The 13355-nt window shown below is 43.6% G+C and overlaps 1 protein-coding gene across 2 annotated transcripts in view; it reads right to left on the reverse strand.

Moving 5' to 3' along the window:
* Nucleotides 1-13355, reverse strand: part of ABHD12 (abhydrolase domain containing 12, lysophospholipase) — a 94982-nt gene that overhangs the window by 59011 nt on the left and 22616 nt on the right. The window lies entirely within an intron of this gene.

A 13355-nucleotide genomic window follows, 5' to 3' on the forward strand; every position in this document is an offset into this window, starting at 1 on the left:
ATACAAGCTTTCACACGGACGATTGTCCGTGTGGTCTAAGCTTGCGGGAGCTGGTGGAGCGTGCGGCCCTGCCTTCGATGGTCGCCGACCATCGAATGCAGGGGGCAGCTCCCACCATGGTGGAGGCGTACGCCCCACCATTTTCATGCGGATCGCCAGCCGTCCGCGTACGGACGGCCGTGGCGATCCGTATTGTAGGCGGGGATTGGTTTGTGCGGCCGGAGCAACGTATGCGGCTCCGGCCGCACAGATCAGAATAAGGGCCTAGGTGAGGTTGTACCAATGACCTATACAGTGGCATTATTACTTATTTTTTTCTACTGCTGATACCTCTCCCTAATATGGGCTGATTAGATCAGAATGACCCTTCAATGTGCATGGTAAAAGGACATTGATTGCCCCCTGACAATGGAGTTCGAAGTATTGCCAAGCAGGAAAGAAAATTGAGCTGCAGAACAGTAAAACTACTGCAATTATGGAATATATTTAATGCACATGGACAGACACTATAACATGCATAAACATACACTATATAATAAAAGGCTAACGTTGCACCTCACCTCTATGGGGCGGGGGGGGGGGGGGGGGCATTCAAGGGGTTGTGTATGCCAGCAGCTGGTGATTAAATATAGGAGAAGTAAAAGCCCTGAGTAAAGGATTTCCTGGTGAAGCACCCCTGCTGACCTGGCTTACATCTTCTTATTTATTAAAAACTGAACATTGCAGTTGTAACAGACTGAGCAGCCTGTGGTGAGGCCTTTGTAGTACATTCACATCTACGTGGTCTTTATCAATGAAAAGCAGCATGAGAAATACAACACATGGAGGAGCCGAATCCCATAATGCAAATAAGCGCAGACTAACATGTTGGTTTCTCAGTAACAATGGTTCCAGGTCACGTAAATATATTGTAATACTCATTACATTGTACACAAATATAATGCAATTGGAGTTCTATTTCAGATGGGATGTTACTATGGGTGTGGATCAGTTGGTCACTAGCAAGTTGTTAGACAGTCATTTGGTCAACACCATTAGGTTGACCTGCATTTTGGTCGACATGTGTCTAGGTCAACATGCAGGAATGTCGACATGAGTCTAGGTCGACAGGGTCATTAAGTAGACAGTCAAAAGGTCGACATGGAGTTTTTCAACCCGAATGTCGACACAGTCAACATGGGCACAGGTTAAAGTGCATCGCTGTGCTCGCCATGCTTCAGGCACGGTGCCTCGCCATACTATTTTATTCTCCCGCCACGCCCTACTGGATCATAGGGCATGAAATACCACCTGTCGGCACTAAAAAAAAAAAAAAAAAGTGAAAACTCCCATGTCAACCTAATGACTGTCTAACAACTTGCTGGTGACCCCATGACTGTATCCCGTTGCTATAGGCAACCAGATTCTATTTATTATCGTCTAGGTCAGTGATGGTTAACCTGGACACTCCAGCTGTTGTTGAACTACACATCCCAGCATGCCCTGCATCAGTTTTAGCATGGCCAAATAGCAAATGAAGAGAGGGAGCCGGGCAGCGCCGACGCCAGCTGAGTTCAGCGATGAACTCACCAGCACTGCTCAGCGCTAAACACTGGAAAATCGAGAGAATTTTCCGGGATTGCCAGTCTAGGCATTGAGGCATAGCCCAGAAAATTCTTGGGATTGCCAGTGAAGAGGTTAAGCAGTGATAAGGGAGGAGAAGTGAGCCAGGGGAGAAGTGGCCCATGGCAACCAATCAGCTGCTCTGTATAATTTTATATTATGCAAATTATAGATGTTACTTCAGTGCTGATTGGTTGCCATGGGCCACTTTCCTGGCATACTTCTCCCTTATCACTGCTTCATACATACCCCATATTCTTGTTAAAAATACAATAGCATTTTTTGCAATGGGTATTTTATATACAAGATATTTTATGTGCAGCCCTCATATATACTGGAATAGGTAAATGGCCCCACAGCCAAAATAATTGCCCACCCCTTATGTAGGTTCTACTACATTTAATCACCACGTCTCCCACACAAAAAGCCAAACCTGCTAAACAGACACACAATGCCAATAGGTTACCTCTATAGAAGGTACTCTGTAAATGATAATACCAATCCAGTCTTTTTGTTGGTGACAATAGCTAGCAACAGTTTGCTAAACCCTATGTAATTATCAGTGTGGTCTTTCTCACAGGAAAGGTTGCTAGATAGGAAGCTTCAAATAAAAGGGAACCTAATCTCAAATATAGGGGAGCCTATACAGTCCATATATTCCTACTCCATTTTTCAATTAAAGCGGAGCTGTACACAAGGGTTATAAACTGTCATGCACAGTAATTTGGGTGGTGAAAGGATTCTAGAAACCGACAAACACTTTGCTGAGCAATACTGTTGTAATGTACTGCCCAGACATAGGCAAATGTAGTTTTATTTATTGCCCGCTCCCGGGCAATCGTGCCGCCTCCCACCACTGTGCCCACCAGGTCCCGCGGTGGCCGGGTGAGCATCAATCAGCGGCCAAATCAGACATCTGGATTTGGCTGCTGCATTGAATAATGGATGCCGGATTAATTCCGTCAAAATAATTTCTAAATGGATCCGGCATCAATTGAATATATACCTATATGACAACATTGAAGGTACTCTGGTATGATGGCTATTTTCTCATAAAAACTACAGGGCCTGAATGGATAAAATGTATACGTACCAGTGTTCACCCCAGGAAATTTTGCTAGCCGGGTACAGTAAGAATAAGCTACGAGGGGACAGTGTAATCTGGCCGGACAGAGAAATTTAAAGGACTCTTGCAGATATTGAAAGAATAAAAATGGGAAGTAACCAGGCGCTGATCTATTCTACTGATCTCTCTCCTTGAAATCCACCAATTCTATTTTCTGGAGGTCCTTATCGATGCCTATTGGACAACACTGACCTTGGTGTTAGTCCCTATATGCACGTAACGTTTTCTTTCATTCTGTGACCTCCCCTTCATTGGCCATCTATGATACCCCCTGTATATAGGCATACAGTTTAAATCTTTACTGACCTGGGAACTGGTCCCTATGTGCCCGTAGCAGGTTCTTTTAGGGTCTCTCAAATCAGGATACAAGGGATGACTTTTTTTTCCAAAACATTCTTGTGGAATAAATACTTTTTGGAGGAAAACAGTCATCCCTTGTATCCTGATTTGAGAGACCCTAAAGAACCTGCTACGGGCACATAGGGACCAGTTCCCAGGTCAGTAAAGATTTAAACTGTATGCCTGTGTCCCCTGTATCATAGATGGCCAATGAAGGTGAGGTCACAGAATGAAAGAAAACGTTACGTGCATATAGGGACTAACACCAAGGTCAGTGTTGTCCAATAGGCATCGATAAGGACCTCCAGAAAATAGAATTGGTGGATTTCAAGGAGAGGGAGAGGGAGAAAGAGAGAGACAGAGACAGAGAGACAGAGAGAATAGATCAGCGCCTGGTTACTTCCCATTTTTTTCCTTTTGGTATTGTGGAGGAGTGGTGCTTCTTGGATACTAACCGGGCAGCAGATCTGAGAGCGCAGTGAAATTGGGACTTTTTTCTTTCTTGCAGATTTTACCTACTTGTAGGCTAGAGAGAGATACAGATATACTTGTGTTCAGCAATGTACATTTGTACTCCCACCCTACCCTCACTACAATGTTAATGCCATTGAAATGGGACCCTGCCTCTTAAAGATAGGGAGTGATCTAGGTTACTGGGCCTGCCACACTGAGATAAGCACTAGTAGTAGGGACATCACTTGGGTCAGCAACACTCTATGCAAGTGGTTCCCAAACGGTGTGCCATGGCACCTCAGTACTTGCAGGGGTGCCCTTTGTTCAGGACCAATTAAAATTATTTACAGTCAAAGCCAGTGCTGTGGCTGCTGCCTATAAGGACAAACAGAGGAGCAAATCCTGTCTCTCATCTCATAACTGTACCTAAGGATCACATATAAGCACAACTTGTAATGGAATGGAATTTTATATTTACTTCATAATTTCTCCCAAACAAATTTTTGGCCTAGGCTTGCTGTGAAAAGAATTCTGATACTCTAGGGTGCCATGATTGAAAATAGTTTTGGAACCACTGCACTATGCACCGGAGTCCCCCCTTGTGACCTGACCAGTTTTCGAGGTGTGCTAGGCTGCCTCTGAGAATTATCTGGCTGCGCTTCCAGCTACTCACGGTGACAGGAGCAGAGTGCTACCAGTTACGCCAAAGTGCAGCATGTGGCTTATATCACTGTGGAGGAGCAGCCATTTTAGGGTCATGGCTTGAACAGCAAAACTTGGTGGTGGTCCACACTCCCCTAGTGACATCACTGGCTGGCAGACCCCTGGAGTAGGAGAGTCTTGGGTGGCATGTAAGGAAATCTGGGTGAAGCACCCATGGAATTGATCCTGTGGATCACACTGCATTACTTTTATTTTATTTGTTAAGAGCTGAAAACACATTTAAAAAAACTGTACAAAAAAAAATTAGCATGTTTTGAGTATTCCAGGGCTAGACAAAAATGTGCATTTGTTCCTAGAGATCACAAAAAAAAAAAAAAATTGATGCATTATCACTCTATATACAGAGAAATACAATGCAACATTGGTCACTTTAAAGGGAGATGTATGAAACCTTTGGGAAATGTTATTACAGATAGGGAGTCTTAGTAAATGCATGTTTTTAGCTTATTTGTGAGATTAAGGGTCATTTATGCTTTTTTGAAGGTTAGAGGGCCCCCCATGTGGCCCCTGAAGCGTGTTGGGTTACTGATCACTTATCTATATGCTAACAATGCTCAAATGTACCGCTCAGCACCAACTCTTATCTCTAGGACTCCTGTTCCTGACTGCCAAGATGTGGTCTCCTCTTTCATGTCCTCATGCGGCTTAACACTCCACATGTATAAACTGAACTTGTATGTTTTTCTTTAGAGAAATATTTTCCTTTCCTTAATAAAAAAAAAATATTTCACCAAGGTCAGGAGTGGTCTTTCCATTTTCTATTTTTTTTTTCTGATTACAGGGAGATTAGATCTGGCAAGGACAAAATCGTACTTTGAAATCAGATTAAATGATACATTTATGAACTTTGCATTGTTGGCTTTCATTTTTTAGGGTGATTCAATAGTACTGTGCACCCTCTTGACCATATATAGGAGTTACTACATTATTGCCACAATCAGATGCCTACTGGAGGTGCAAGATTTTTTTTTTTTTTTTAAATCCGTAGTTTGAGCATTCAAACCCAGACTCTGCACAGGGGCAAGATTGGAGTAAATGTATAGTTCCAAGACGCCCCTTCCTATAGACATCCAGTAGGCTGCACACGCAACACACCCCTTTTAAGTGAAATTTGACAGGGAAGTTTGACATGTTCCTCAAGAAAAACAGGTAGAGACCAGGAGACAGTAAAGTATAAACACTGCACAAATCTACCATCTATTTGTGGGTAGGATTTACCAATGTTTCGGCAAACTAAAGTGGTGGGGTTGGCCCTCCAACCAATCATATTCTACTATAGCTCTCTGAGAAAACTATAGAAAGCATTTATAGGCTATGGGCAACAATACTTTTAGAAGCTTTAGCAAATCTAGTGACTCTATATCTCTTTCTTGAACTGCAAGAACATCCACCTAGCAGTCATCTGCACACAGAACCTTCCCTCACCAGTCTACTACTCAACCAAGATTTCTCTTAAGGTGCCCACACACTGCAATCTTCAGATCTGCGCATAAATTAGCCTTGAAATCTTTTGTCCGTCCTGGACAAAAGATTTCAGGCAAGTGCACATCTTTACCAAAGATTTCTCTTAAGATCCCATTTGCATTCCTATAGATCTTTTGCCAATGCCTGGTACACACCAGGACGATCCTGCTCGTGAGCGGGTCATCACAGGAACATACGACCCGCTCACGAGCTGACGGAGCCGCCGACGGGCACAGAAAAAGCCCCTGATGTAATCTGATCACGACTCGCACCCACTACAATGGTCGTTTCTGATATCCTACCTGCAGCAGGTAGGATCTCAGAAAAGACCTAACAACCCGCGGGGCCACGCATCGGATCGGGATCGCATCAAAAGGGGAGCGAAATGGCCCAAAACACGGTCGATTTACATACAATCGTTCGAGATTGTATCTAAATTGGCTCGTTTTGGGCCATATCGTCCTGGTGTGTACGCCACATAAAGCTTCTGATCTTTCATGCAGCATGTACGATCAGAAGCTTTAACAAAAGATGCCCGGGAGCGCGCATCTGACCATTTATCATAAAAATATGCAGATTTTTCAGCCGATCGATCAGAAAATGGCAAAAAAATTTTTTATCATTCTGGTGTGTGGACACCTGCTATGGGCAACTATACTTTTAGAAGTTTTAGCAAATCTAGTGACTCTACATCTCTTGAACTGCAAGAACATCCACCAAGCAGTCAGCTGCACACAGGACCTTCCCTCACCAGTCTACTAATCAATCAGGATTTCTCTTACAGTCCATATACCAATAAACTAATATTGATTCTATTTTCTAAGCTCTATGAGCAATGGAGTAGATATACGAAGCAGTGATAAGGGAGGAGAAGTGATAAAGTGCCTGGCATTTCATCACCGGGCAATCAGCTCCTGAATGGTAAGTTACAGGCTAGGTCAGGAGTTCCCAATCTTTTTTGAATCACGGCACCCTAGAGAGTATCAGAATTTTTTCATGGCACCCCTAGGCCGCCCAAAAAAATCTGAATAAATATAACATTAAGTAGATTGGGTTTAAATGTGATTCTTAGGGTCAGCTATGTGGTAAAGAGCAGGATTTTCTTCTGTTTGTACATATCTTATGATTGGCAGCCACCAGCACTGGTTTTGCCCATATATAGTTAACCATAAATAATTTGAACTGGTCCTGGACCACCAACCCGAGGTACCCCTGCAAGTGGCACACAGCACGGCATACAGCTTGGGAACCACTGGGCTAGGTTTAAAAAGGGACAGTCAGGAGCTGATTGGCCGGTGATAAAGAACCAGCCACTTTATCACGGCTTCATACATCTACCCCAATGTCTCATTTCTATTTTCAAATGTATGTGTAAATGTTACAGCCATTTTTCGATTCTAATGTCCTGTATGAATGAATTGCAGTGTTGCGGAAGAGGTTGATATAGGACTAATAATCAGTAAGTCTAAAGCCTCAAACACTAGGCCATATTGTTCACAATATCGCTCAGAAAGCTGCCCTCACACCATTTTGGACTAGATCACATCGCAAGCCCAAAATCCACCGCGTGTGGGCACCTTGAGCGATTTTGTGGACAATGCTGTTCTCCTGCACATGGTTAACCACCCTCTCCATCGTCCAGCATGTCCAGGTGAGGTACTGTAAGTCCTCGTTACTGATTGCCATGCTGCAGCGGCGGTCGCTCCCCCACTGTCACTCACCTCGGAGCTAGCATTGGCAAGTGTGTATGCACTTACAGATGCCCCAGCCCCCACCCCCCACCCATATTGGCAGCGGGGGGCATCGGCAGTTATGTATGGGGCTTTAGTCTGGCTGGTATCCTAAAAAAAAGAAAAGAAAACATTTAAAGAATGTTGAATTCTAACTATAGCATTAAAAGAGTGCTTGCTCCGTTATATCTTATGCTCAGCAGTTTCGCTGAGCATTAGGAAACTGGTCCTCAACCTCTGCCGTGTTCAGCAAAAGCGTTGAAGGGAGAATGCACATTATAAGGACAGCCATCCAGCTAAAACACACCAACAACCCTGTGTTGAAATTAGAATGAGTAGTGCAATGTCACATGTAAAACAGTGATCAATATCCTATAGCCAACTACATATTAACATGGCCAGATGGAACCACAATGCACAAGATGGGTAACATTGGAAGATTTACTTAAACACAAAATACAAGTAAATGTCTGTAATATAAGTTGTGCATGTACAAGCAATGACACTGGTTGCTCCAGAGGGACAAGAACGGAGGTAAACAATTACAATAGTCTCTGTGAAGTTTATTATAATACTGCTATAAAAAGGTTACATGTGCAATGCAATGTTTTTCTGCTCATAATCCCTGAAATTAGACTGCAAAAAAACATAAATAGTAATAATTGTAAAGCGAAACAGCATAGGCTGGTGCTATGTAAATCACATAAGAGCAGGGCTGAAAGTGGTCATGCAGCGGTGGGGGACTAATTTCTCTATGCCACCTAATGACCCCTCTCCCCCCATTAGACAGAGACTGGGCCAGTGGTAGGGTTTTTGGGATCCCCCTGCAAACTAGAATGTTTTTCTGTGAGAATTACTGTGCAGGGCAAATGTGGAGGTTAAAATGTTCCACCTCACCATCAGAGGTGGTGGAACTCAGTTCCACCACGTTCCCCCTCACTTTAACCCTTGCATGAGAGTAGTCTTATTGGATTACTGCCTTCGCATGGTCGGTAAAATACAGAATTATAGAACCGCTTCTGTATTAGAGGAAAAGGTAGGAATAAATGATTGCTTTAAGTACAATGAAATAGGAGTGCTGTGTTCATTTTTACAAGTGGCTGAGTGGTGCTTCATTTTCCCTATTGCACGTGTATTGAGGGCGTCTACTATGTTGAGAATAGAAGATTACCAAAGACAACATGTCCACTTCATTGAAGAAATCTGAAGCACAACCACTAAAGAACATGCCTTATTGCACAAAAAGTGCTAACAAAGGACAGAAGCATTTATGGTACTAGTAAAGTAAAAGGAGTTTAAGAGATAACAAGTTCAGGCAGTGGTTCCCAAACTGTTTGCCTAGGCACCCTGGGGTGCATCAGTACACTTGCAGGGGTGCCTCGGGCTGGTGGTCCAGAACCAATTCTAATTAATTATGGTCAAAATAACAGGCAAAAATCAGTGCTGGTGGCTGCCAGTCATAAAATATGTGGTTAAACAGAAGCAAATCCTGTCCCTTACCACATAAATGTAACTATGACACAATCAACTTAATATTTTTTTTTACATTTCACAATAAAGAAACTTTTATCCTAGCGGTGCTGAGAAAAAAATTCTGATACTCTAGGGCAGTGGATCCCAACCACTGCCCTAAAGGACCCCCAACAGTGCATGTTTTGCAGGTCTCCACACAGAATCACAAGTGCTATAATTAGCTCCACCTTCTCTTTTAAAATGTGCCTGAATAATGAGTGCACCTGCTGGGTGATCTGGAAAATGTTCACTGTTGGGGGTACTTGAGGACCAGGGTTGGGAACCACTGCTCTAGGGCACTGGTTCTCAACCACTGCCCTAAAGGACCCCCAATAGTGCACGTTTTCCAGGTCACCTGGCAGGTGAACAGGTGCACTCATTAGTCACTTATACATTTTAAAAGATCACAGGTGGAGCAAATAATTTCACCTTTGATTGTGTGTGGAGACCTGGAAAACATGCACTGTTGGGGGTCCTTGAGGGGTGAGGTTGAGAACCACTGCTCTAGGGCCCAAGTTCACAAAGTCGATCCTCAGGACCCCTCACAGAATCACAAGTGAAATAATTAACTCCACCTGGGGATCTTTTAAAATGTGTCAATGAGTAATGAATGCACCTGTGCATCTGCCAGGTGACCTACCAAAACGTAAACTGTGTGGGGTCCTGAGGACAGAGTTTGAGAACCACTGCTCTAGGGCAGGTTACCATCAGGTGCACTCTACTCATTGACACATTTTATAAGGTCCGCAGGTGGGAGTTAATTATTTCACTTGTGATTCTGGGAGGAGACCTGCAAAACATGCACGGTGGGCCTTAAGGAGCCCATACACGCTCCGTTTTGCCGGTCCGTTTTGTACTTTTAAAGTACACATCGGATCGCATGCCTTGTGCAGCCAATGCGATCCGATGTGTACCTAGTACAAAAAGTATGTTCCGCAAATAGTACGGTACAAAAAGTATGTGCAGCACATAGTTTTTGTTCCGTACTATGTGATGCGCGGGAGCGTGCATCGCATAGTACAGAACGGAGCCGGTCCACAACGCACCGTGTATAGGCTCCTTTAGTCAGATCTGAGCTCAGTACAAATTTGTTTGGAAAATGGGCAAAACCATGAGCACCGCAGGTGGAGCAGATGTAACCTGTGCAGAGGGAGTTAAATTTGGGTGGGGTATGCTGAAACTGAAATCTAAATTGCAGTGTAAAAATAATGCAGCCAGTATTTACCCTGCACAGAAACAAAATAACTCACACAAATCTAAAGCCCTGTACACATGCTTAGATTTGATGTTAGATTCTATTTTCTATTAGATCTGGCATTAGATCTTCCCATTCGATTTGTACTTTTGCATTCGATTAGATTTCGATTTCACAATGTACTCATTCGATTTACTGGATCGAATTAGAGATTTCCTTGGCTGCACAGTAGATTTTTCTATTCGATTTTGAGAAAATGGGAGCGCACATCGAATCGAATGCAGATCAAAAGTGTCCTAAAAACCATTCGATGTGGATTCGATTTTGCTTCTATAAGCAAAAGAAAACAGGGAAAAATCTAAGCGTGTGTACACAGCTTATCTCTCTCTATACATATTACATCTGCTCCACCTGCGGTGCACATGGTTTTGCCCATTTTCCAAACAAATTTGTACTGAGCTCAGATCTGAATAAGACCCTATGTGGGGTCCTGGGTACCAAGTTTAAGAACCTGTGCTCTGCGATTATTAAAAAAAACAACAGTTTGGGAACCACTGAGCTGGGGTAAATTACTAAGCAGTGGGTTTTTCAAAATCCTAAATTTTTACAGATTTTGCTGGACTGATTTAAATGGGCAATAAATGCAAATCAAGCCTGATTTTGAAATATTACCAGCAAAATTGGAGAAAAAGTTTGTATTAACATACAGTACATTGCTTAGCAAATGTATGCCCACTATGGGCTGTATTCAATGAGAATTATTCTCTGTGCATAGCGAGAGATTTTTTCTTTCGCCATGCACTCGCCCTGTTCCGGAGGGCTCGCTGCCACTCCTGCTCCCACTATTCAATGTGGTTAAGACTCGCCGCCACTCACGGCGAGTCTTAACCCCTGCAGCGGACAATAGGTCGACATGCTTTTAGGTCAACATACCATTAGGTCAACAGTGTCTAGGTCGACAGTCAAAAGGTCGACATGGGTTTTTTCACTGTTTTTTTACCCAAATGTCGACAGTCGACATGGACACAGTTTGAAGTGAACCGCAGCCGCTCGCTATGCTTCGGGCACGGTGCTTCGCTGAGCTCGGCAAACTATTATAATCTAACTCCACACCCCACACCCAAGTGGACGGTAGGGCATGAAATACCGCCTGTCGGCACAAAAAAGTGAAAAAAAACCCCAAAACACGTCAACCTTTTGACTGTCGACATAGACACTGTCGACCTAATGGCAGTGTCGACCTATTGGCTGTCTATCTTCTTGTTGTAGACAAATAGTCCGGATACCGGAGAGACACTGCCTAGCCTGCCTTTCCTGCACAAGTCTAATCAAACCTCACCAAATTTCCACCAGTATTTACTGCTGCACCTGCGTATAATGTCTCTGACCTCAAACGTCACTACTTCATACCCACTCCAGTGAAAGCCTGATTTGGGGGCCCCGTAAAAATGCGGCTATGGGGCCCACAAAGTTCTAGTTACGCCCCTGCCTCCAACCAGATACGTGGTCCTGTGCATGTGTGTGTGTTCGATCCGATGCTAGGTGTGTGCCAGCAGTGAAGCACCGCTGGCACACACCTACGTGCAGCGGCAGGGGGCGGATAGCAGGTTCTGTGGGGTGGGCAGCGGGGTCAACGCGGCGGCTGGGTACTTCTAGCAGTATTTGCTGGGCAGAAAGTGGCTGCTGAATGTGAAATTTTTATTAGACTTTGCGGATGCTAATTGGGTGAGAGAATTCTCTCAGCCGATAAACGGGCAGTCAGTCTTTTCAATATATTTTTTGCCATTCAGCAGTCGCTTCTCGCCCCACAAATACTACTCATTACCAGCCGACGCATGGACCCCGCTGCCTGCCCAGTGCCGCACAGACCCCGCTGGCCGGCCGCCCCTAGTCTAACTAAGCAAAAAGAAGATAAAATTCATTCAACACATCTTTTCTATCTCTGTACTTTTTACATACAATTCTTGCTATCAGCATTAGATTTGCACTAGTCATTGCTGCCCTGTCTATCTGGGTTTCAATTTGTGCTGCCACGGGAGCAAGCATTGGGATTGCAAGGTAAAAAACCCAATCCTATATAGTCAAAATCTCATGCTGGATTGTACCGTGTGTACACACCATAAATGAAGATAATTCAGCAGTCAGAAGTTGTTTAATAATGGGAAATACATTAGGATTGACGAATGTTGGGGGAGAAACTTTATGCTAGGCAGACTTAGCACCTCCCTTCTCTGAATCACCTCCCTGCCTACTGTATATCTCGCTTTTGTGTGATTTACTGCATTGGTTCAGCTTACATAGATAAAGTCCCCAACCAACAATAATGTGGATAACACCAGGGACTCCCTTACAATAGATTTTTTTTAAAAGAGGTCATGGCTTTGTGCCTGTAGTCACAATATATAAAAAAAAACTGGTTTAAATTAGCCAACCCTGATTATAGGTAGGTATAAAAGGTGTAATTACCCACTGAAACATTTTGTAGAATGCTAATAGTCACTAACATATTTTCCATGTATAGTTTGGGGAAACAAGGAGCTCCGTTTATGCGATGACTCAGACCTGTATTTATCATTTCAGCAGTTCCACTGGATAATAGTTTTTTTCTTTTTACGGTTTCAGCCTAATTATTGCTCCTCACAGAATGAATCAGTAACATCTCATCATTTAGGAGACACTGCAGAAAACAGGACTTTTACATTACCTATCCTGTGACACCAAATTCTGAGCTATATTCTGTAGATGAGGAATGCACAGCCTACAGTATATAAGAGAATGCAGTCATACAGTAGGATGTAGTCAGCTGTCTACACAGGTGCTACACCCCTCAAACACTGCACAGTCCTCTAGTCACCATCACTGCAAGTACAGCAGGTACAGAGCAGCCTGCATGGGACACTGCAATGTATTGCAGAGCTCTCCTATGCAGCAATACCATTGTAACAGTGCAAAGCCAGCCTGTACTCTTGCACATCTCAGATCTAGTTAATAGTGCAAAGCCAGTCTTGTACGGTCTTTACACAGGTAATACCTTTATACAACTGTGCAATGCCAGCCTGTACCACCTACACCCAAGATAGCTCTATATGTAACAGCACAATGCCAGCTGGTACCACTTGGACATCTCAGATCTATATGTAACCATGCAATGCCAGCCTGTACCTCCTGTAAGCCGTAGATTTATACGTAACCGTGCAATGCCAGCCTGTAT

This window comes from Crinia signifera, chromosome 3, assembly GCF_055691185.1.
Source record: "Crinia signifera chromosome 3, ASM5569118v1, whole genome shotgun sequence".
In the NCBI taxonomy this organism is placed as follows: domain Eukaryota; kingdom Metazoa; phylum Chordata; class Amphibia; order Anura; family Myobatrachidae; genus Crinia; species Crinia signifera.